Genomic DNA, 24,150 nt, shown 5'->3' with positions numbered 1-24,150 from the left:
CCTCAGGACCCCTTTACACTCTTAAAGATTATTGAAAACCCCAAAGAGCTTCAGTTTATGTAGGTTACATCTACTAACATTTACTGTACTCATTGTTAATACAAATTTTAAAACTATCTATTAATTCATTTCAAAATAACAATTATAAATCTATTACAAGCTAATGTATGTAATACATTTTGTGGAGAAAAAGTATCTTCCAAAACAATATTTGGTGAGAAAAGTGGCAATATTTGCAAATATTTTTATTGTCTGGCTTCATAGACAGCTGGACTTTCATATCTGTTCCACATTCAATCTGTTATGAAACGTCACTTTGGTTAAGAAAATAGGAAGGAAAAATGTGGTCTTGCAGGTAGGTTAGAAAAGTGAGGAGTACTTTAATGACTTTTAAAAATAATTCTTGATGTTCTGATGTGGTGATACACCAAAACTCAAAAAGTGGCAAAGCCTACAGCATTGGTGGGAATGTACATTGGTGCAGACACTAGGAATTTACATGAAGAAAACAAAATCTCTGATATAAACAGCTACACGCACCCCTATGTTTATTGCTGCATTATTTACAACAGCCAAGATATGGAAGCAACCCAAGTGTCCCCCAATAGATGAATAGATAAAGAAGATTATTCAGCCATAGAAAAGAAAGAAGTTCTGACATTTACCAAAACATGACTGGACCTAGAGGGTATCATGTTAATTGAAATAAGCCACCTACTTGTGGAATCTACAAACAAAACAGCAATAAACTCATAGACCCTGGGAAGTGGCTGGTGGTTACCATGGGGGAGGGGGAAGGGTGAGTGGGTGAAAGAGAGAGGCACAAAATCTAAAAAAAGAAAAAAAAGTGGTAGCGTTATATCTATAAGCTTTTTGTACTCTCTGTACACTTGTGAGAGAATGAGAATGAAAAAGGGAAAAACATTTTAGTAGTGTTATGAACACAGGTTTGACCTCACAGATCCCTCTGAGAGGAACCCACAGGGTTCCCTGGAGCATACTCTGAGAACTACTGGTCTAGACCAGTGATACTGTCTCTTTTACCGGTGATTTAGGATGGACGTGTGACCAGTTCAGACAAAGGAGAAAGGAAGGGGATTCTTCAATCTATGTGGAAAAGTTTCCTCAAAGGTAAAAAGGGTTGACAGGGAGATAGAGCTATGCTGCTTCAGCTGGTCCACGGCGTGTTTGGTGTTCGTCTCGGCCTCGCGAAGCAGGCTGCCTGAGGATGCACAGCAGACGCCACTGAGCCGGAGGTGCCCACGTCGAGTTCCCTTGGCTCAGGACTTCGACTTTTGTGAAGTTAATTTCATGAAGGAAGGAACAGCGTGAGGAAGGAATATTCTGATGGGTTTCCTTCCGGACTTTTTTCTCAGTGTTTAGAGATGTAAGTTCACATAAATCTCCATATTCCTAGCCCTTAACTCAGCACAATGCTTGTTACATCTCAGTGCTTAATAAATGTTCTTTGAAGGAAGAAAGGAAGGAATGTGTGGTGTTTATTGCTGACAACAGTTTCCTCCCATTCTGTCCTCTGTGAAGATGAAGAAAAGCAGGTCACTCAGAATGACAAGCTTCCCGCGTGCGATGATGCCTAAACAGCTATCTGCCAAGAAAGTTATTTTCTCTATGTCTGGATACTAAACACCCCACCTACCCAGTATTTTGTATCCTGAAGGAAATCAGGCATTTGTCTAATAGAACCTAAAAATTTGGCACTTGATGCTTCTGTAGTGAGTTATTTTCAAAGCACTTTCATGATTATCTCACTTGGTACTCAAAAGTCAAGCTGCAATATAGGGCTACTGCTCCCATCTATAGATAAAGAAAGTGGGGTGATGACATGTTGAGCAGTTCATAGTTACACAGCTAGTTAGAGGAGAGTCAGGAGTAGAACTGCAGGTCTGGTGTTCTTGAGGGCTGAGCCCAGGAAACTGACAGGGGCTTGTCATCATGGTGGACTCGTCTGACTACCCTGGGGTGGGGCGGGAAGAGGTGCAGGGAAACCGGCCCTTGTCCTTTGTCCCAAGCCCCACACCCTGGGATGTCCAGGGCCAGTGAGTGAGTGTGGCCTCGTATCTGTCTCGGTTGAATGGCACTAAAATGACAAACCCTCGTTCTGAATGACTTTACCTGGAGGTGATCTGTTCCGCTAGACTGACTGTGACATTAAACATGGATGAGGGCAGGGACATTTCCCACCCGGAGCTGGATGGGGCTGGCAAGTGTCGGATTTGAAATTTCTCACTGCAACTCACAGGCTTCTGCTGACCTGGGGTTGAAGACTGCAGCCTGGAAACCACCCAGAATTAAATGTTGACAACTAAGTCAGGGAGGGAACGCACGGAAAATGATGGAGCGTGATGGCAGCCAAGGGACCCGGGTCTCTAGCTCCATGCGGACAAGAGGAAAATAACCCTGCCTTCTCATCCTGGCCCTGCCACTATTTTGCTGGATGACTCCTAGCAGATGGCTTTCTCTCTCCAGAGCTAAGCTCCCATACTTTTAAAAAGAAGGTAAGAATTAGGTAGTGCCAATGAAGATAATACCAGAAAGCACTAGGAGAGTCTATATACACTTCAGCCTGCTTCCTTAAAGCAGAAACCTTACTCACATAGCAAAAAGTGAATTGTCGGACACACACACACACACACATTCAAAAAGTTTAGAATCTCATAGATGAGATACGTAGATGTTCTTCGAAAACGAATGCTTACCTGCTGCTTTGGTGCTGCCTAAGCCCTGGATTACTTGTCCACCTCCCATACCAGACTCTCAGCATCATGCCTGGTGCCTGCTCTACACACATAAATGCTTTTGAATGAATGACTGTGAATACACATGCCCAAGGCCTTACCTCTTCTGTGATAGCCTGATGTAATAGAAAGCGATCCGGAGTCTGACACAACTGCTTTCAATTCCCAGCTCCACCATTGATCAGCTGTGTGACCTTGGGCGGGATCTCTGTAAAATGATTTACTTCATCTGTAAAATGGGATGGTGAGGAGTAAAGATAATTTGTGTGAGCAACCCTGGAGCAGCCCTGAGCCTATAGCTAGTTTTCAATGCCTGGTAGCTACAATCTGTGACACAGGGCAGGATAAGGTAAGCAACACATCAGAGCTATAGGATAGCAGAGAAAAATGCAGTTATTTTGTATGTGGGGTAATCAGGCCAATGCCCTTGGTGACATCAGTCTATAATAAAAGTCTTGGACGAGAGAAGTTGGTGTCATCTTGGTCAAGGTGGAATAGGACAGGATGACTTAGGGCAGATTTTCCCGAGGAGGGAAATTCATGTAAATGTTTCTGGCCCTCACAGCTGTGGAGTTTAAATGGACAAGTCATGTAATATCTTGAATGTGCACCTACAGGCGGAGTCTTCGGGGACCCAGGGTGACAAGGCAACTTCAGCAAAAAGCAGCACATTATTGAGTAACACTGATGTCAAATGACAATCCCAGAGCACAGGCAAAGAAAGATGAGAAAGAAAAGGTCAAAGAAGGAAGAAGGAAAGAGAGAAAAAAGAGGAAGGTGTTGGAGAGAAGAAAAAAGAAATGGAAGGACAGAAGGAGGGCGGGAGGGAAGGGAGAGCACAGTTGGGGATGAGCTCTGCTCCCAGTGGCCATGCACAGCCCTGCCCCCTGCGGCCGCCCTGGCCTCGGCCACCACGGGAGCTGGCCAAGTGGAGCTGGAATAAGCCTGGGGCCAGTTTCATTTTTCTGGCTGTAAACAATTCTAACGGAAAAGTGTTGGATGAGACTCTACTGGCAGAGACTGGAGGGAGGAGGTCTATACATCAATCTTTGAACTTTTTCTCTTCTGGGGATTGTCACCCATGTCAGATCCATCTGGACATTTCTGCTTTTTTTTTTTTTTTTCCAAATGCTTTTGCCAAGACGAATCTTTAACGCATTTAGATGTCAGAAACTAGGACACGGAAGGAAGAAATTAAGCATTAGTTTCTCCCTTTTTCATAGAGCCCAAGTGTTCTTATGGGGTCATTAGGTCCATTAAAGAGTTACTTTTCATTCATTCATTCATTCAGTAATTATTTAACAAGGTCTTTGTAGAAACCAGGCACCATACAGGCTACTGTTGGCCTGCTTCTAGCAGGACCACCTATGCCATAAAAATGAGATCATACACTGAACGGAAGATCAACAGAGAAGATATCGCAAGACAGTCCCTTAGTTACGATTTTGGTAACAAAACAAAATAAAAAACAAAAAAAAACAAAACACCCTCACACATTCCCTACAGCTCTCTATCTTTTCCTTCCTGTTTTTTTTCTCCTACTGCTCACACTGTCTGTGTTTCAAAGTACTTCTGCTTCAAAACAGCTGCTAGGTTAAATAATCCTATCTCCTCAGGGGCAGCCTTAAGTCTTAATTTTCTTTTTGTTTCACTCCACTTCCCACCTTTACAACCTTCTCATTTATAATGGCTGCTGGTTATTAAGTCCTTCCCAGGGGTCGGGCCTTTTACTGTCACTATCTTTAAGCCTCACAACAACCTCTTGAAAGAATGGAGACTCAGCAAGGTTTCTTTACTTGCTTACAACACATGGCTGGAAAGGAGGGCTTGACGCTTCTTAGCTCGAAATTCCAAGAGTGGACTCCTTCCCCAACACAACAGGGCCTCCCAGCCCTAACTGTGAGGTATTCCGCGCCCCCTGCTCTCACCCTTGCCAGGGAACCAGAGAATTCCAATCAGGAGATTGTGCCTCATGGTTATCTCTCCGTTAATAAATGTTTCATGGATTCTAAATGAGCTGTCACGATGCCTTGGAGTGAGGGTTGCAAACAGCTCCATAAGCAGATTGTACAATAACAGCCACGTGACCCAAGCTGTTACTGTGACAGCAGCTGAGAAGGAAGGATATTTAATTATGGAGATGGGAGGAAGGGTAGCCAAAACTCATTGCTGCACTGAAAAAGTGGCACTGATTTTGTTTCTCTAGTTCTCTTGGGAAATAGGAATGATAAAGTGTGACTTTCCATCACCTACGAAAATTGTGCTGAGGATCTTGGCTCAGATCTGTAAGCAGGAAGCATTTAAATAGTTTTTTCTGATGATTATCTTGAGGTTGCTTCATTGAATAAAATTTCAGAAGTTCACTCACAATGGCACCTGATGGGTATGGGAATAGTTAACATGTCACTGGGGGAGAGCTCGACAGACCATCCTTGGGAAGGACCCTGAGACCATGGTTATGCTCCTGGGATTTGTAGTGTGGCTTTTTTATTTACCAGCCGTGAGGCTTCAGTTGAATCATTTAACCTCTAAGCTTTGCTTGCCTCACCTGTAAAATGATGATAATGTTATCTACCCAGCAGGGTTGTGGTAAATGCGATACAGGTGTAGCACCACGCTGCTGTTGCCCACTGGGCACACAGGTGTGAATTAGGAAAAGGCCACCTTGCGGGTGGATGCTACCTTCTAGAAGTGAGGGGCCGACTGATATGCAACATTATAGAGAGTGAACACAGTCCTGTGCCAGGGAGCAAGGCTGGCTGAAGGGTATCACAGGCTGGACTTGGGCTCTGTTCACACCTGGGCTGGGCAACCCCACAGAGCTCAACCCCTAACCATGCATAGCAAACCTACCTCGTGGTGCATTTTAACCAGTTAGGACTGGTGAACTGTTACTCGTGTCATTTGCCACATTAAATCAGTCAGCGTTTGTTCATTGTTATCAGTTGTATTACTGGGTGGTCAGTGACGCTCAGAGAAATAGATGAGACCACTAGGACTTCCATGTCACAGGAAAGGAATGCTGTGGCCTCACCTGTTTGCATTAGGTTTCTGAATAGGTCACCTTAGCAGTGGACACCAGCTTCCTTAGGGCTGGAGTGGGTCGAACAAGAGTCAGGGGAGGTGAAGGTGATGTGAATAGCTGTTGCCTCTCTGAAACATCACCCATGGTTTCGAATGTTCTAGGTCTGCTTGGAGAAGCAAATGTGGATGGAAGAGCTCATGGTTTGGAGTCAGTAGAACTGTGTTCCAACCCTGATGCCTCTGTGCATTTACCCTGTAACCACAAGCCAGGTCTTCAGTGACCTCAGTTTCCTCATTTAAAAAATCTGGATTATGATCTCTCTCCTATGTATGTTAGAGGTTCAAACAAGATAATTTATGAAAAAGTGCTGAGTTTGGCAAGGCACTATACGCATGCAGACTGTCATTTCCCTCTCAGTGTATTTGTAGGTTTGCAGAGACAAGGAGAGGGCGATTGGACTGTGGGCATGATATGGGCAAGGGCAAGCCTTCCCTCTTTTTTTCTAGTTTAGCATCTGCAGCCCCTTTGAGTGTGGACTCATCTGGGTGTCAAGTACCCTTGAGCATCACCTGCTGCCCCTAGATGGACTGCTGGGCTCAGGACATGTTGGGGTTGTCACCTAGCCTTGCAAGTAATGCACAGCTGCCTCTGATGGTGCATTCTGCAGCATCCTTCGCCATTGGCCAGTGGAGACATTCTTTGCATTGCTTGTCCCACCATAGGAGTCATACTTGTTGAAACCTGTGGTTAATTGGTCCTGGCTAACACATAGACTTGGTGTGAATTCCCCAAAACAGCCATAGAGGGAACCTCACCTCAACTCTCAAACCCTCTTCTCTCCTCTCTGCCCCAATATACTCCTGTGTTCATAAACCTGAACCATCACCACAAAGCCCTGCAGGAAAAATAACAATTGAATCACAGAGAGAGTGAATTAATAGCTCACTTTCATAAAGTCTGGCTGCGTCCAACACAGAGACGCCAAGAATCTATGACTTCGCCTTTTTTTCTGAAGCACTCCTAAAATGCACGGCTGGGCACAGTTCCCCTGGGAAACTAAATAAATCGGGAAGACAGAGTTGCCTGGGGGATGCTAAACTTTAGAGTTCAAGATAGCTTCAACTTGTATTTGCCCTTCTTTTTCTTAATGGATGTTCTCTATATTTTTCATGGATTTGCGAAACACATTATCATTTATGTTGAATCTATCAGTTTTTCCCATGAAGCAGGAAAAGTAAAGGTTATACTGTTATTTTTTTAATTAGAGGAAAATGGAGTTGTGGGAAAGGTAAGCAATTGATTTGAGGCCCCAAAGGATACAAGTCTCAAATATGCTAATCAATGAAATGTGTGCGTCATCGGTGAGTTACAGTAGAGAAAACAGGATGCCTCCGTTGATCTGCACAGCCTTCTTCTTACACTGTTTTCTGTCTTTGGGAACAAGTGAATGGGCTGATTAAGCTGGGGTGTACAAGTTTTTCTGAGACCTGGCTGTGGGGTTCTCTCATGAGGTGGAATTAGCTTCTGGAAAGCACAATTATGATTGGAGATGTTCATTTAAACTTTAGCTTTGGAACAGGAGAATTTCTAACCATCTTTCTTAGCCCTGAATTAAGAAACTGTCTGATAAGACAGGAGACTTGCACTCTCTGGACCATCATGTAAATATCCAGATATGCATGGGAATGGGATCATGAACTGTTCTTTTGCGCAACAACCTACATGTGAAAAACAATGCACCAGGGACAGGAGTTTAAGCCACAGAGAAACTGGAAGAAATCTTTGGATGCCAGTGGTCTGATCTATGCGATGACTTGTGATTCCTGCCTCTCTGCATTTTAGTTTCTGCTTTCTTTGAACATCCCTGTATGGACAGCACACGGTATGCTGAGTCAACACCTGCCCTCCCCAGAGCAGGCTTTTACATGAGCTGAAACAGCTCACAGAGGCTCTCTGTTGAGCCCCACCTGGCTCTGACTAGTCCAATACCACACGTTCTCACCGAAGGCACTGTGTTCACATGGGGCCCGAACTTGGTCTACCACTGGAACTGTTTTATAGAAAATATGACCAGGTTGGGAAGACTGTGTTATATTCGATAGTTGAACTTCTTTGCTTTGGTTTCTGGACCAGGGTGTCTCCACTGGGAGTGATTTTGCCCTCTAGAGGACATTTGACAGTGTGGAAACATTTTTGTTGTCAAAACTGGGGGTGCTGCTGGCATCTAGTGGGTAGAGGCCATGGATGCTGCTAAACATCATATGGTGCACAGAATAGTCCACCTTGAGAATGATCAGGCCCCAAATGCCAATAGTGCCAAGTCTGAGAAAGGCTGTGTGGACCAACGGAAGCATCCTGTTTTCTCCACTAAAATGAGCAACGTGTAAAGAGACCACCGTGTGGTTTGTATCACACTGGTTTTTGTTCTATGGAGAGGGTCTGCCTACCTCTATTATGATAATACAGCAGTATAACAAACAACCACAGAACCTCAGGGGCATATAACCGTAAACCTTGACTTCTGCTCAGGAGACTAGAGGTCAGCTGCGCAGTTCCGTTAATCTGGGCCACGCTCGGCTGACCTCGGCTGAGCTCACTCCGGGTTCAAGTAAGGTGTCGGTGGTTTGCCTGGGAGACGGCTGGTCTATTGCGGGTCCATTCTTATGTCTGATGGTTGATGGAATTTTACCTGGGGTGATGTGGGTGACTGTACCACTTGGCATGTCATCATCTGGAGACCAGCCAGGCTTGTCACATGTCGGTGGCAAAGTTTAAGAGAGAAAAACCATGTGAATCCTCAGCTTGGAACTGGCACAACATTTCCATGGCACACTTTTGGCCACAGACTCAAGACATTGAGAATCAGATTCAACCTTTTCATGAGAAGAGCTGCAAGGGGTAAGGATACAGGTAGGAGTGAAAGATTGTGGACATTTTTGCAATCAATCTGCCACATGCATCTCCAATTCTAATTTACACGATGTTTCAAAATTTCTTGGAGCCGCACCTTCTGCAGGAAGTTTTAGCTTCCCCTCCTTTGTCCTCCTGTTTGTGTCCTGGGCTGACGGCTCTCATGCTCCTCCTGCTGAGCCACAGTCTTGGCCGCAGCCATTGGCCAGTCCCACTAGAACGCAAGCCATTTATAATTCCTGCCCAAGGGACCTTGAGTGAATATGCAGTGCTTTCTCTGTACGTGTCCTAAATGTTTTGTGAATCTGGCTGTAGGGCACTGAGTTCAAGAGCTTGGAGGAAGAATGCCTCAGTTCACATCTTTATAACCTGAGCCTCTTGTGATTTCAAGTCAAGTGAGGTGAGTTATCTATTTCTCTGTACAATGGGGATAATAATGGTCTATACCCCAGAGGCTTGGGAGGGCAAAATGAGATAATACAGGTAAAGTCCTTAAAAGCGTGGCTGGCACATAACAATGTTCAGTAATGGCAGCTTGTGTCATTAAGATGCCTCTTTCACCCTGTCAGTCAGCATCTTTAGAGAACTGTGGCTTCATTCATTCATTCATCCTTGACTTGGATGTAGACCCTGGACTTCTGTGCTTTTCCTCCTCCTACAGTGAGAGGACAACGCTTGTCACTGGGCAGCTGACTCTTCAGCGGTTGAATTCGTTTTGCTTCTACGGCTGGTTCTGTGTTTCAGTCACTGGGAGAGATCGTTATTTCCCTCTCCAGGGGTCAGCAGAGCTGAGAAAGTCAACTTGCCCCCAGGGAGACGCTGTGCTCCGGGGGCGAAGGAACTCTGCACATCTGTTCCACATGCCCGACTCATCCGGGAGGTATTGCCTGGGCTGCTGGATTCCTGCAGGTTACAGGGATAATGACGACAACTGTGTGGGACCAGTTTTCAGCAAGCTCATGAGCTGAAACATTTTGGGAACTGTTAAAATAAGACACACGTACGATTTCAGACAGGCTTTTAAATGGCAGCCTAAAACAGCTGCTCTTGCCATAGGCTGCATTTGTGGGCTTTAAAACCATAAAAATTAGAAGCTGCCCCATGAATAATACACTGACTCAGTTCTATGAGTCACAGCGAAGAGTGACTGTGTCTACACCTTTTAATACCCTGCAGATTGGCTGGGTATCTCTCACTGGATGGGTCTCTGTAGAAATGGAATCCGTAGGAGAATGGTGTCCTCAGCTTCTCCCACTTTTCAGGCTGGCTCTTTTCTAGTCAGATGGCTCTTGCCTGGCTTTGAAATTGTTCTCCATTGTTAAGTCTTCAGGTAAAAGTAGAACACTTGTGAAACTCTTAGAAGAGACCCCTGGTGTCTGGCGAAAGCTGGATTATGAAAGTAGAAATGGGCGCAAACCCAGCCTTACCCACAGTTGGCTTTGCTTTCTGATGGGCCATCTCAGGGGATTTACTGTTAACGCCACCTCTCCTAAACACCTGTGTCCATACTAGTATTTTTAATCTCTAAAATACTTCCATGTAATCACACTCAGAAGAATATAATTTCACACTGATTCTGCTAGTCTTTTAAAGCACATTTAAACATTCCATAAAACTTAAGTCTTGCTTTAAAGTAGGTATTTCGCTTTTTGAGGGCAGGGGCCATGTCTTAAATTTCTCATTTCTTCTACAATCCCTAGCACGAAGCTCAACACATATCCTTTGATTCTTATCAGTCAATTTTGTCACAAACGAGTAACCCACAAATTTGTTGCATTCAGTAGTTTTTGGTTCGGTCTGGTTTTGCCTCACTGCAAAGTTGTAAAAGGCAAAGATGTTACAAGGGGCATAATGTAAGCAGCCTAGCGCGGATGGCATGCACCTGGCACTTCGTATGTTTCTGTGGCCTTCACTCACAGTTTGAGTTTACTCAAAGGCTTTTATACCACTTAGTAGTCCCAATGGAGTCTATACAGAGTAGGTGCTAAATATGCGTTTGTAGGCAACTGAGACTAATATTCTCAGTTGCGCCGTTTATCACGGGTATTTTCCTAGAAGGATGTGCCACACAGCTCTAGTCCTAATCTCCATGTAACCCTGAATTATAATCATGGATCTCTTTTTACTTTTTATCCTTTATAGTAATCATCAAAGATAGAACAAGCTTCTAAAATACCTCCAAAGTTTGACTCCTTGCCTCTCTCCTCTCCAAAAAACTTCTTTTTTGTTAAGCATCTGTCTGCTTTTCTTTTAAGCTAGCGGGGTGTTCTGAATTATTTCAACTGCAGGGGAGGGACTGTGGCAACAGTGGACTTAGATACATCTGGTAGTGCCATGTTCCTTAACAGATAGCTCTTTAGCACCTACTCTGTACATTGTATCAAGTAAACACCCCTGGCAACTCATGGTTCCTGCTTTAAGGAGCTTTCAGACTAGCTGACCAAGTACCACATACATGCATGAAATACAGAAAATTCAAGACCCTATGTAAAATACAAAAGTAGCAGTATGTGCTATGATTCCAAGGAAGGCAATGTATTGTGAAGAGTAAGGAGAAGGTTTTAGCAGGAAGTAGGTAGTGAGTTCTGGCTTTGAGCAGGAGTAGAATTTGTAGAGGTGAAATTGAGCATCAAATAGACACCAAGAGCAGGAGAACATATGTAGTGAGAAGACTTGAAGTTTTAGAGTCCCAGATAACCCAATACTTATTACTGTATCACAAGTTTCTGAATCTCATTCCTCAGTTGAAAAATACCTGGTGGCATTGGCATGAGGATTAAGTATGAAAATGTCAGGTTTAGAGGAAAAAGATGCATAGTAGGTGATCAGTAATTGCTTGTTAGCTTTTTAGCAACTGTCAAAATGGATCAAAGCAAGTATGTAGGGCAGGGGGCAGGACTGTAACTGGGACCTAGAGGCAGCAAGGGGACCTGAGCAGGGAGAGACCTGGGTCCCCATTAGGTCACCTGTTGGAGAGCTTACATGTCTGGATAAGGGTCTGGACTTGAAGCAGTGGGCTGGGGAGCAGAGGGCAGCATCAATGACTTTTTAGATTTTGGAAGTTCCTAATTTAGGACACACACACACACACACACACACACACACACACACACACACACACACACACACACATACGCTGAGGCACCGGAAATAGTGGGTGGCAGGAGGAGACCAAGGCTGATTAGTCATTATACTCCTGTGAGTGAGGTTTTGTCTCCAACAGGATTTCAGAAATATTTGTGTAAAAGCAAAACTTCTAAAATAAGAAAATCCTGAAATACTAAAATCCAGAAATCTAAAATAATCTGAGTCTGAAATACTAAAATTAAAACCCTGAACACCCATGAGGACTCCTCCACCACTCTCCAGAGCAGCAATTCTAAGCAATTTCTCTCTGAAATCATTCAACTATTTTGAGTTCCAAAAACCCAGCATGATAGTGATTCTCTAATTTTGCCAACTTGGAAATCAATTATAGCAAAAGTATGGACGAACAGCCGAAGTTTCCTGAGGCTCATCAGCTCTTAAATAAACAATGTATGTTGTATATATGCAGTTGTTGCTGGGGAGCAGCATTGGAGGGTGGGACCCACCTATCCCACTTTGCCAGCGCTTGTTGTTTCTGATCTCAGAATAACACTTAATTAAATGTAATCATTTTCCTAAACAGAACTGAATGGCTAATCAGCCACTATGGTGGTGAGAAAGAGGAATAAGAAAAGCATTTTACAGTTTGTATGTATGCTGCTATTTGACTTTATTGTTATCAGTCTGGAACAATGACCTCAAACGCTGTTGAGAGACCAGAGGAAATCGACTCTCTTATTTTACCTTTGTTAGAAACAAGTAGCCAATTGACCCAAACAGCATGCCAAAGCAAGAGGCAGACTAGGAGAAATAAGCCATAATCACAAGGTGCATTTGAGTGGAGGTCTGTGTTGAAAAGCCACTAATTAATCTGAAGAGCCCAGCAGAGATGCCAGAAGGCCTTTCACGCCCAGTTCCGTCTAGCTATTCTGAATAGGATTCCTCTTGGGAATCCTGACAAGCCATGAGACTAAGTAATATCTCCTGGCAGCCTATGCTGAACAGTAAACAAGTGGTACAGTCGGTGCCCTTGGCTTTTAAGTGGGAAGCTCTGCAGTGGGTTCAGGGACAGCAAGTGCCCATCAGCTAGCCTGGGGTTGAGGCTCACACGGGCTGAAGGGGACAAGGTGGGTGGCGGTTTGCAACTGAATTGCGGAAGACTTTGACAGCTAGCATCACGTCCACTTTGCAGGCAGTGAAGATCCGTGCAAGGCTTTGAGAGGGAGCATCAGCTTGCCTTTAACTTAGAGGATAAACCAGGTCTCTGTGTGTCAGGTAAATGAGAGTCCGGTGCAACACGGACACTAGGAGAGTTGGAAGTGTTTAAATGGCAGCTGGCAGAGGAAAAGCCAGAACGGGACTAGGAGACACAGGAGAGGATATGAAAAAAGAAGCAGTTTGTGGGGCTTCTTTCCTAGCGGGGTCACGGTTACTGTCTCAGTCAAAGAAGCGATCCCAGACTGGGCGGCTTCAACAGCAGACGGGTTCCTCACGGTTCCGGGGCTGGGAAGGCCCAGCTCAAGGGGCAGCAGAGCTGGTGTCTGGGAAGGGCCCGCTTCCTACTGCAGACGGCTGCCTGCTCATTGTGTCCTCACATGCCCAGGAGAAAAGTCATCTCCGGTGTTTCTTCTTATAAGGGCACTAACCCCATTCATCAAGGTTCTAGTCTCATCACCTAATCACCTCCCAAAGGCCCCACCTCCTAAGACTACTCCTTTGAGGGTCAGGATCTCAAGATGAGAATTTTGGGAGGATACAAACATTCACTCCATAATAGTTACCATAATTATTAACAGTCTATCATACTACTCCATTAAATGGCACATTTCTGGAAGGCAATGCCTTGTTTGAGGAGGCTCTGCTTGTTGATTTAAATTGTGTTACCAAATGTGTTGAAATTAGGGGTTTTCACACTGATTATTGCTATTAATGAAAATCCATTTAACTGTTGTGCACGACATACCAGCTATGAGTCTGTTTCGGATATCAAAATTATTTCATGCAAAAGATACATTTCCTCATGGTACATTAGTTTGAATGGAAAGTCTCCCTTCTGACACACACACACACACACACACACACACACACACACACACACACACACACACACACACACATACGCTGAGGCACCGGAAATAGTGGGTGGCAGGAGGAGACCAAGGCTGATTAGTCATTATACTCCTGTGAGTGAGGTTTTGTCTCCAACAGGATTTCAGAAATATTTGTGTAAAAGCAAAACTTCTAAAATAAGAAAATCCTGAAATACTAAAATCCAGAAATCTAAAATAATCTGAGTCTGAAATACTAAAATTAAAACCCTGAACACCCATGAGGACTCCTCCACCACTCTCCAGAGCAGCAATTCTAAGCAATTTCTCTCTGAAATCATTCAACTATTTTGAGTTCCAAAAACCCAGCATGATAGTGATTCTCTAATTTTGCCAACTTGGAAATCAATTATAGCAAAAGTATGGACGAACAGCCGAAGTTTCCTGAGGCTCATCAGCTCTTAAATAAACAATGTATGTTGTATATATGCAGTTGTTGCTGGGGAGCAGCATTGGAGGGTGGGACCCACCTATCCCACTTTGCCAGCGCTTGTTGTTTCTGATCTCAGAATAACACTTAATTAAATGTAATCATTTTCCTAAACAGAACTGAATGGCTAATCAGCCACTATGGTGGTGAGAAAGAGGAATAAGAAAAGCATTTTACAGTTTGTATGTATGCTGCTATTTGACTTTATTGTTATCAGTCTGGAACAATGACCTCAAACGCTGTTGAGAGACCAGAGGAAATCGACTCTCTTATTTTACCTTTGTTAGAAACAAGTAGCCAATTGACCCAAACAGCATGCCAAAGCAAGAGGCAGACTAGGAGAAATAAGCCATAATCACAAGGTGCATTTGAGTGGAGGTCTGTGTTGAAAAGCCACTAATTAATCTGAAGAGCCCAGCAGAGATGCCAGAAGGCCTTTCACGCCCAGTTCCGTCTAGCTATTCTGAATAGGATTCCTCTTGGGAATCCTGACAAGCCATGAGACTAAGTAATATCTCCTGGCAGCCTATGCTGAACAGTAAACAAGTGGTACAGTCGGTGCCCTTGGCTTTTAAGTGGGAAGCTCTGCAGTGGGTTCAGGGACAGCAAGTGCCCATCAGCTAGCCTGGGGTTGAGGCTCACACGGGCTGAAGGGGACAAGGTGGGTGGCGGTTTGCAACTGAATTGCGGAAGACTTTGACAGCTAGCATCACGTCCACTTTGCAGGCAGTGAAGATCCGTGCAAGGCTTTGAGAGGGAGCATCAGCTTGCCTTTAACTTAGAGGATAAACCAGGTCTCTGTGTGTCAGGTAAATGAGAGTCCGGTGCAACACGGACACTAGGAGAGTTGGAAGTGTTTAAATGGCAGCTGGCAGAGGAAAAGCCAGAACGGGACTAGGAGACACAGGAGAGGATATGAAAAAAGAAGCAGTTTGTGGGGCTTCTTTCCTAGCGGGGTCACGGTTACTGTCTCAGTCAAAGAAGCGATCCCAGACTGGGCGGCTTCAACAGCAGACGGGTTCCTCACGGTTCCGGGGCTGGGAAGGCCCAGCTCAAGGGGCAGCAGAGCTGGTGTCTGGGAAGGGCCCGCTTCCTACTGCAGACGGCTGCCTGCTCATTGTGTCCTCACATGCCCAGGAGAAAAGTCATCTCCGGTGTTTCTTCTTATAAGGGCACTAACCCCATTCATCAAGGTTCTAGTCTCATCACCTAATCACCTCCCAAAGGCCCCACCTCCTAAGACTACTCCTTTGAGGGTCAGGATCTCAAGATGAGAATTTTGGGAGGATACAAACATTCACTCCATAATAGTTGCCATAATTATTAACAGTCTATCATACTACTCCATTAAATGGCACATTTCTGGAAGGCAATGCCTTGTTTGAGGAGGCTCTGCTTGTTGATTTAAATTGTGTTACCAAATGTGTTGAAATTAGGGTTTTTCACACTGATTATTGCTATTAATGAAAATCCATTTAACTGTTGTGCACGACATACCAGCTATGAGTCTGTTTCGGATATCAAAATTATTTCATGCAAAAAATACATTTCCTCATGGTACATTAGTTTGAAATGAAAGTCTCCCTTCTGACACACACACACACACACACACACACACACACACACACACACACACACACACACACACACACACTTACTACCCAAAAAAGTCAGAATCAAAATGCCTACTGTTTGCCTAATAAAACAGAAAGGAACTGCTTAAGGAAACAAACACTTCCATTTTAAGGCAGGAACCTAAAATCTGTAAGGGGTGTTAATCAGTTTCTCGGGCATTTAAGCTTTGCACCACATTTTGTTTTTCTGCTTTTCGCATTCATCAAGCCTCCGCTTGGGGATTTCTGATCTGCAAAAAGCTTTTTAACAAACATCCCCAACACCCTTTTGTACAAATACCACTTCTTCTCAGAACGCCAAAATAGAAATTCCTTTCTGTTCTGAATAATGTATAGTCTTCTGTGAAGCAGTTATGCCTGCCCGTAGCTACTTTGTCTTCAACATCAGTGAACTCTTTGCTTAGTCTGGCCATCCTTCCAAGAGCTGTGTGGTTCACGGGCTACAGGGGCAGCCTCATTTCCAGCTCTGACACCAACAGTGACTGCAGAGCTTTCCTACATGGCTAACTTTCTCATTTTGTTTAAACACCACTTATTCTGACACTTCTGTTCATTTCAGTTCATCCACTTTTCACGTGGGAGGTAGAATAGTCAGCATGAACTTTGAAACCAGATCAGATCCAGGCTCTGACACTTGCTAGGTAATGGCCATGGTCAAATAACCCATTGTTTTCTCATTTGAAAGTGGGGAGAATAATACCAACTTCCCAGGGGTTTGTGCAGATTAAACAGACTCAGATAATGAGTGCAGAGCATGCAGCACACAGTAGTCTCACCAGGCATTAGTCCTTTTTCCTTATTTGGTTGGTGTTTCTGAGCTATTTCACGTGCCTAAGGATAATGACATGACCAGAGACAAATCCCTCTGTACCGTGTTAATGATGATGGTGGTTCTCAGAGTGTGGGGGGCCCCCAGCCAGCAGCATCAATACCACTCAGTCCTCTGAAGTCAGAAACTCGAGGCGTGGTACCTAACAATCTGTGTTTTTACAACCTTCCTGGTGATTCTGACACATATGAAGTCTGAGAACCATTGATTCTAGAGAAAGGCCAGCACGGTGTGTTAAGTGAAATAAGTCAGACAGAGAAAGGCAAATACCACGTGATTTCAACTCTGTTTAATTTAGAAAACACACACACAAACAAAACAGACCCATCAATGCTAACACTAGACTGTTGGTTACCTCAGGGGAAGCAGGTGGGTGAGGTGGGTGAAACAGGTGAAGGGGATAAAAAGAGGCACAAATTTCAAATTGTAAAATTAATCAGTCACAGGAATGGAAGTACAGCATAGAGAATATAATGAATCAAACTGTAGCATCTTGGTGTGGGAGCAGGGGGAAACTACACTTACCATGGTGAGCTCTTAGTAATGTATGTATAATTATCGAATCGCCATGTTGTATGTACACTGAAACCAATGTAATATTATGTATCAACTATATTTTTTAAAAAAAGCAAGCCTAGTGTGTTCGTGGGTTCACAACCAGGGGAAAAGCGAGTACGTGTGCATGTGTGTACGTGTGGGGCGGTGGGTGTTCATGGTATTGTTCACAAATACAGCTAAAGAAAACAAACCACGGAGGTGGGCTCGGAGACGATCATTCAGAATCGATCTTCAGTGAGTGTCGCACTGTCTCTTTGTCAAGCTAAGTTTGAGGACCAGAGATTTAGGAGGAAGTAGAGTCTGATTCCCTTGATCTGTTGGGATCTGGGGATTCGAGGGGGTCCTGAATCTGACCTCAAAAGTCATAGCTCTGGTACTTCCAGGTGGGCTTGTCTTTGGGGGCGCCTTTCCTCCTCCGGGAAGCTGGGTGGTGCTGCGAGGACTTAACTCGGTCCGCGCAGCTCCCTCTGGGCCGAGCGGGCGACTAGTTGGATTCTGCCCCCTTGTGGGCAACCGGTGTCAGTGCCTGCTGCGAGCAGGGAGCCTGTGAACCACTTTGCTCTCCTCGGGGACGTAGATGAAATGTCTGTGGCTTGCCTTTCTAGTCCTCCTTTCTCCTGCCCTGAGCTTGTATGGCCGTTTGGCTTTTCATCAACCCCACGCTGACTTGGGGAGATATCAATGGGATCACCGTACCGACACCGTTGCAGCCCCGGGTCAGGTGGTCGTTCGCGGGAATGGATGGCATTCCGCATCTGTGGGATGTCGTACGTACGTAGGTTGTACTTCATGATCGGGTTTCTTTTTGTTATAATATAAAATTTTAAACTAATATTTAAAAACAGAAATGTTTAAAATTTTTTAAATTATACAGGTAACGTGTTTATTTTAGAAAAATTAAAAATCACACCCTCTATCCTATCCCTTACCAGAGAGATACTCTGTTGCTATCATGCCATATTCTCCCTCCTCCTCAATCTCCCGACTTCCTCCTGTTTCTCTCTTCTGGTTCTACTTTAATTTTACTCATTTCTTCCAGGAACAAGATAACAGGGAGAAAAGGGGAGCAGCAGGAGATGAGTCAGTGTTAGGAAGCAAACAATGCTGATTTATTCCTGTTCTCATTAGTGCTAGCTGGAGGGGTCAGAAAATGAAACAGCTCCTCTCCTTGGATCACTCAGTCTGGCTACAGAGCCCTGTCTCCTTTTTTGACCTCTTCTTTGTTATCTATCTCATCTGCAGATTCAAATCCCCTGTCCTTTGGCCTAACATCCTGCTTGACATTCAATGTCAGAGAAAGAAAAAGGCCGCTGTCCAAGTATTGTTATCTGGACTGAGAATGTTTTCTTAGCTTCTGACTCGTAGCTTCTGCAGCCTTCTTTGGGCCTCCTTCTGTTTTCCTTGCTAAATAATAAAGATTCCCACAGACTGGAGCTATTAACCCTCAGTCTGCCATAACAGTTAAAGTACTTTTTCATTCGTTCACTCAACAAACGTTCAGTACTTCGCCGTAGGTCTGGTGCTGTTCTAGGTTCTGGGGATTCGGTGATTTCAAAGATAGACGGACTTTCTGCTTTCATGGAGGGAAGAGAAACGTGAAAGCAGATGAATTATTTTAGATTTTGACGAGTGCTTTGAAGAAAACAAAGCAAGGTGATGGGGAAATTGTGTTAGTAGGGGCTGTGGAGATAAGGCTGCTCTGAGTGGCTGGTGTTCAGTCTGAGAACTAATCATGAGAAAGAGCCAGAAATGTGTCAAGCAGGGAAAAGATCTTTCTGGGCAAAAAGAATAGCAAGTGCAAATACTCTCCATCTGAGCAGGCTTGCTGCACCTCAGGACCTAAATGAAGGCTGTCGAGGTTGTAGAGAGAATAGGAGGGCCAGAGAGGCAGCCAGGCCACAGTTAATTTGGTTCTTATCCTACAGCAATTGAAGGATTTTATGGGTGGAACATAATCTCATTTACATTATTCAGATGTTATGCTGGCTGCTCCCTGGCTAATGGTCCGTAAGGGAGCATGAAGGGGCGGGGCAGGAAGCCAGCAAAGATTTTGCATCCGTCCACCTGGCTGGGAGGAGGGCTCAGACATGCTGCCGGCAGTGGGGGTGATGAGAAGAAACGCATGAGCTTTGGACTCACCGTGGAGGAAGAGCTCACGGGACTTGCAGCAGAACTGGATTTAGGGAAGAAATGAAGAATCAGAGATATTTGCCTTTCCACCTTGTTGATGGTTTTCAGTTTGAGAGACAGCCTATTCCTAAACCTGATTACATAATTAAATAATAATCATTTCCTAAGTCGAAATAATCAAGTAATAGATGTATTTATTTATAGCAAATATTACTACTTTTCCAAGCAAGAACTCGTGCTCTGAATAATTCTGGGGGGTGTTAATGTTGGATTTGCTTGCTTCATAGACCAAAGGGCGGCACACATCTCATCAACCAAACAGTGCGCTGGCTGACTTCCCCATTCTCCAAACCACAGGACAAGAACTAGAACAGTCTTTTGAGTTAAGCAACCTGCTCAGTGTTCTGGCACAACTCCTTTTCGAAAATCATGAATCCGACACTGTGCAACTAATTGAGGGCTCATTCAGTTTTTAGGAGCCTTTTTTTTTCTCCTGGAAGCTCCATTCCTCATTTGAAGCTGAGAAAAAGATCAATTAGTCATGATGTTGGACATCTGGCAGCAGTGTCAGTGTCTTTCATCACCAGTTTCCAGTGCTTTCTTGACCCTGGAGATTCAAACCGTGGTGGGTGTCCAGCTGCCTCTCGGGGTTTCCTTTGTGTGACTCCTTGCCTGTCTCCTCTGCGTCTGTGCTGACGCAGGCAGGGTGGTGCGTGTGAGGGTGTGCGGGCATGAGCTCACTGGAGCCCATGTGTGAAGGGGAAAAAGACGAGAAAGGAGAGACGGAGAGGCACAGGGACAGACACAGAAAGAGAGACCGGGACGGAGGTGGAGAGAGGCAGGGCACGAAGCTAGAAACTTGAGACAGAGTGTGAATGAGCCACGTCTCCTCTGGTTCCTCGCTTTGAGGTTATAGACCGGACCGACCACCCAAGAAGCCCTGCGGCTTTCACATTCTCAGCGGCGCCCTTCACCAGGGCGCTTGCTCTGACTTTCTCGGCACCAAGGGAAACTGAGACTTATGCCTGGTGGTCAGTGAGGCTTAGGAGGGAAAGAGCAGCAAGCGAGAGTTGGGAGGTTTTATCTGGTGGTGTTAGAGGTTGGACTTTGTCTCCCAACAAAGGTATATTCAGGTTCTAACCCCATACCTGTGAATGAGACCTAGTTTGGAAATAAGGTTTTTGTGCAGATGTTATCAAGTTATGGTCAAGTTATTAGGGTGGACCCTAATCTGATATGCATGATCTCTTTATAAGAAGGGGGAAATCTGGACACAGATACAGCAGGAGAACATCAAATGATGGCAGAGGCAGAGGTCGGAGCGAGGCAGCTGTCAGGCAGGGAATGCCGAGGATTGGTGGCCACCACCCCAAGCTAGGAAGACACAAGGAAGGATTCTCCTCTGCGTGTTTCAGAGAGAGCATGGCCCTGCTGACACCTTGATTCTGGATTTCCAGCCTCCAGAACTGAGAGGGAATAAATTCCTGTTGTACCACCAGGGTGGTACTTTATTATGTCAACCATAGGAAACGAATACAGGCAGCAAAGCCACCATGAGTCATCAGTGTGATGTGTAGCCAGAAAGCTTAGTACAAGTTTGAGCTGCAATAATGGGAGTATAAACATCTAGAATGAGAGAGGGGAAGGTTGTCTTTCCCTCTATACCAGTGATATTGCATTCACTTCTAGGCAGACTTTTTGGCAGGGCATTGCCAAGCTAGAAATTGTTGAGAAGACAGCCGAAGGGGCAAGGGGAGCCTGGCACCCTGCCACATTGACACTTGGACGACTGTGGGGATCTTGTGCCAACTTACCTTGTTGCTGTAGCTTCCAACTCAACATTCCCATTGATGTATTCAGTACCTATTCGTAGAATCAATTATTCATCCAAATAGAGATGAGCTGCTTCCCAGGCTGCCTTCTTTTCTGGTTCCCTGGACGGTCCATTCCTGTGGCTTCAGTTTTCATCTCCAGCCAGATTTCTCTCTTGAGGTGCAGATCTATTTCCCTGGCCACCTACTGGACATAGCACTCGCCTGAGCTCAGCCCGTTGAACACAGGACTCACCTGCCCCATCTTCTCCAGACCTGCTCGTCCTCCGTGCACCGTTTCTGTGAAGGACACCACTGCCCACTTGATTGCCCAGTCACAGCTGTGGGTGCCCCAGCTCTCTGTCCCACTGGAAGCCCACAGAGGGCAGGACCCGTGCCTGCTCTTTCCCTGCATTTCCCTCTGCCTCCAGAACAGGTGCAGCTCACAGTGGATACTCCCTTAAGGGGACAGATCACCCCTTTCCTGGTTTAGCTCCCATGGCAGAGGTCCCCAATTTGTTTGGGAATAAGTCCAACTGGGGACGCCACGAAGTGCTGTTATTCAGCAAACAGATGTTTAGAGAGCATCTTAAGAGACTGATGATCAGAACAGCAACACAGTAATGTGCATGCCTCCTTAAAAGTAAACAAGAAAAAGCAGAAATAGTTGGTCCTGTGGTATTGTTACTAAATTCTCTAGGAAGGGTATTGGGTCTCAGTGTCTCCACGTCTAATGCCTTCTCTTCATAACCTCTAGAAAAAGTTGGACGATACAGAAAAGTAGGTCACCACTCAATCAATCCCTCACTCTGGGTTTTGAGAAATCCTCTTCTTTTCCTTGCTCCCCACTCCCTATCTCTTTTGCTCTCTTTCCTCCCCTGTCTCTTTCCCGGAGCCACTTCCACTTCACCCTTCAGCCTTCTGCTTTCTGAGTTACCCTCGCGCAATCTCTCGCCATCCCAGAATTCAACTCTCTCACTTTCTCCATTACAGTCTCTTTCCCGACTTCCTCTCTTGTGGGCAGGAAGAGCTGCCGGGCTCCCGGAGAGCTTATGGTTAGGCTACGGCGAGTAGCTCAGGCTTCACAAACCTGGGATGCAAGGCCATCAGCTTTCTTCCAGAACGGGGAGCTCACCCAGCAGGGAAGGCTTATCCTTCAGCCACCTTCGTCTTTATATTATAATGTTAATCATAGGTATTTTTCCTCATTCTAAACCTTTGGGGAGGGCAACGATTTTTTTTTTACCTGGAAAATGGTTTTGCTCTTTTTCCAACTAACAAATCCTCATGGCCTGTGCATGGGACGGGAAACTGATAACATTATGTGAGGTATGCCTGGGACAACGAGAGGTCGGAGATGAAGATAAAGGGTGTGGGCAGAGCTTCGGGGCAGATGGCATTAAGCTGAGGGGGGAAGGGGTAATATTTTGCAGGGAGAATGGTATAATGAAGGGAACGTAAAATTTTGGAATCGAAGATCTCCATTTGAATCCTAGCTCTGCCTAATAATAGCCATGTGGCTTGGGCAAGTGATTTAAACTCTCACCCTCAGTTACTTCATCTGTAAAATGGAGATACAATAATTGTTTCACCAAGATGTTCTGAGGATTAAATAAGTAACCAAATAGGAAAAATAGCAGGTAAGGGTACTGGTCCCAAATGTGGGAACTTGATTATAAATGGTTCCTGTCTCTTTCGTCTAGATTCTCAATCCCTTTTCATATTTGTCTTCTCCAAACTATACTTTAAGGACGGAGATTATTTATGTATTTGTTTTCTTGCCCCAGTGCCTAGTTTGGGGTGAGGCATCTATTAAATGGCCAGGGCAGGTTTGTGGACCTCTGGAGGGCACACACAGGAATGTCCCGGTGGCTGGGATCAAGAGGAGCTTTGGTCCTGTGAGCTGCATTCTGCTCCCTTCTGCTCCCTTACTCACCGTGTCCTTTTGTCTTCTGGTCCTGTCAGGAGACTCCCGTTCCCAGTCTATTTCTCTCTCTCTCCCCATATTCATGGGGTGATGTGTGGTTGGAGAATATGCCTCATTGAGCATGGAGACCTCATTTTGATTCTCTGGCAAGTTGCTCAGATAATCACTCTAATTGCAATGACATTAGGTTAAACTCTTGAATTATCTGCCTTTCACTGCAAGAGTCAGGAGATTTCCAGTGGGTGGAGCCTGTGGTCCTCTGTTGCCATGGCGACGGCAGGTCCTGGGCTCCAGCTTCTCTCCACCGTCCCCTCTGCACACTTACCTTCACAAAGTCCATCCTCATCTGTTCTCTGATGGCTTCAGGTCCAAAGTCTAGGGATAACTGAAGCGGAATTGGGGATAATTGGATAAAAGGTAAAAGTGATACTGCTCTGAATAAAACTGGTACAAGATCTGAGGCTCAGGTGTAGCCCCTTGCTTTACCAAGACATGTTTGGCAGAGAGACAGAGCCACTGGTAGCCTGACCTTCCTCATCTCTTCAAGCTGAAGTCACTGATGCCCCACTCCCCAGGCTGTGGTCTCAGCCCCCCAGTTTTCTGAACAAATGTGTATTTAGCTGGAGGCTCACCCACAGACTTGGACCTTCTCTGGGCCTGAACAAGGGTCAGCGCCAAAGTGTGGGGAGAAGAGGAAAGGGCTTTGAGAAGAATCTTGAGGGGGCAGGATGAGTGGAACTCATTAGCAGACTGGAAGTAGGGGTTAAGGAATAGAGCAACCCCCAGGTTTCTTCTCAGGGCAATGGGTAGTGGCTTCCATTAAGGCCCCACTGAGACTGGGAACTGTCCAAGTTCCCACAGGAGGAGCAGGTGGGTGGGGAATGGGAGAGGATTTCCACTTTGCATACGCTGGCACCCCAGCACAAAACGGGCACCAGCCCATTT

The 24,150-nt window shown here is 45.2% G+C and overlaps 1 long non-coding RNA gene across 1 annotated transcript; it reads right to left on the bottom strand.

The window, feature by feature from the left end:
• Positions 1-231: 231 nt before the first annotated feature.
• LOC140850023 (uncharacterized) lies at positions 232-23,202 on the bottom strand. Its single transcript, XR_012132664.1, has 3 exons — positions 21,282-23,202; positions 2,858-2,985; positions 232-1,534 (listed from the first exon to the last, which is right to left on the bottom strand). It is a non-coding gene; the product is annotated as an uncharacterized lncRNA (long non-coding RNA).
• Between the last annotated feature and the right edge of the window lie 948 nt (positions 23,203-24,150).

This window comes from Manis javanica, chromosome 6 (assembly GCF_040802235.1).
Source record: "Manis javanica isolate MJ-LG chromosome 6, MJ_LKY, whole genome shotgun sequence".
NCBI lineage: Eukaryota > Metazoa > Chordata > Mammalia > Pholidota > Manidae > Manis > Manis javanica.
Note: the sequence above shows the minus strand (reverse complement) of the source record. Positions and strands in the feature narration are given on the sequence as shown.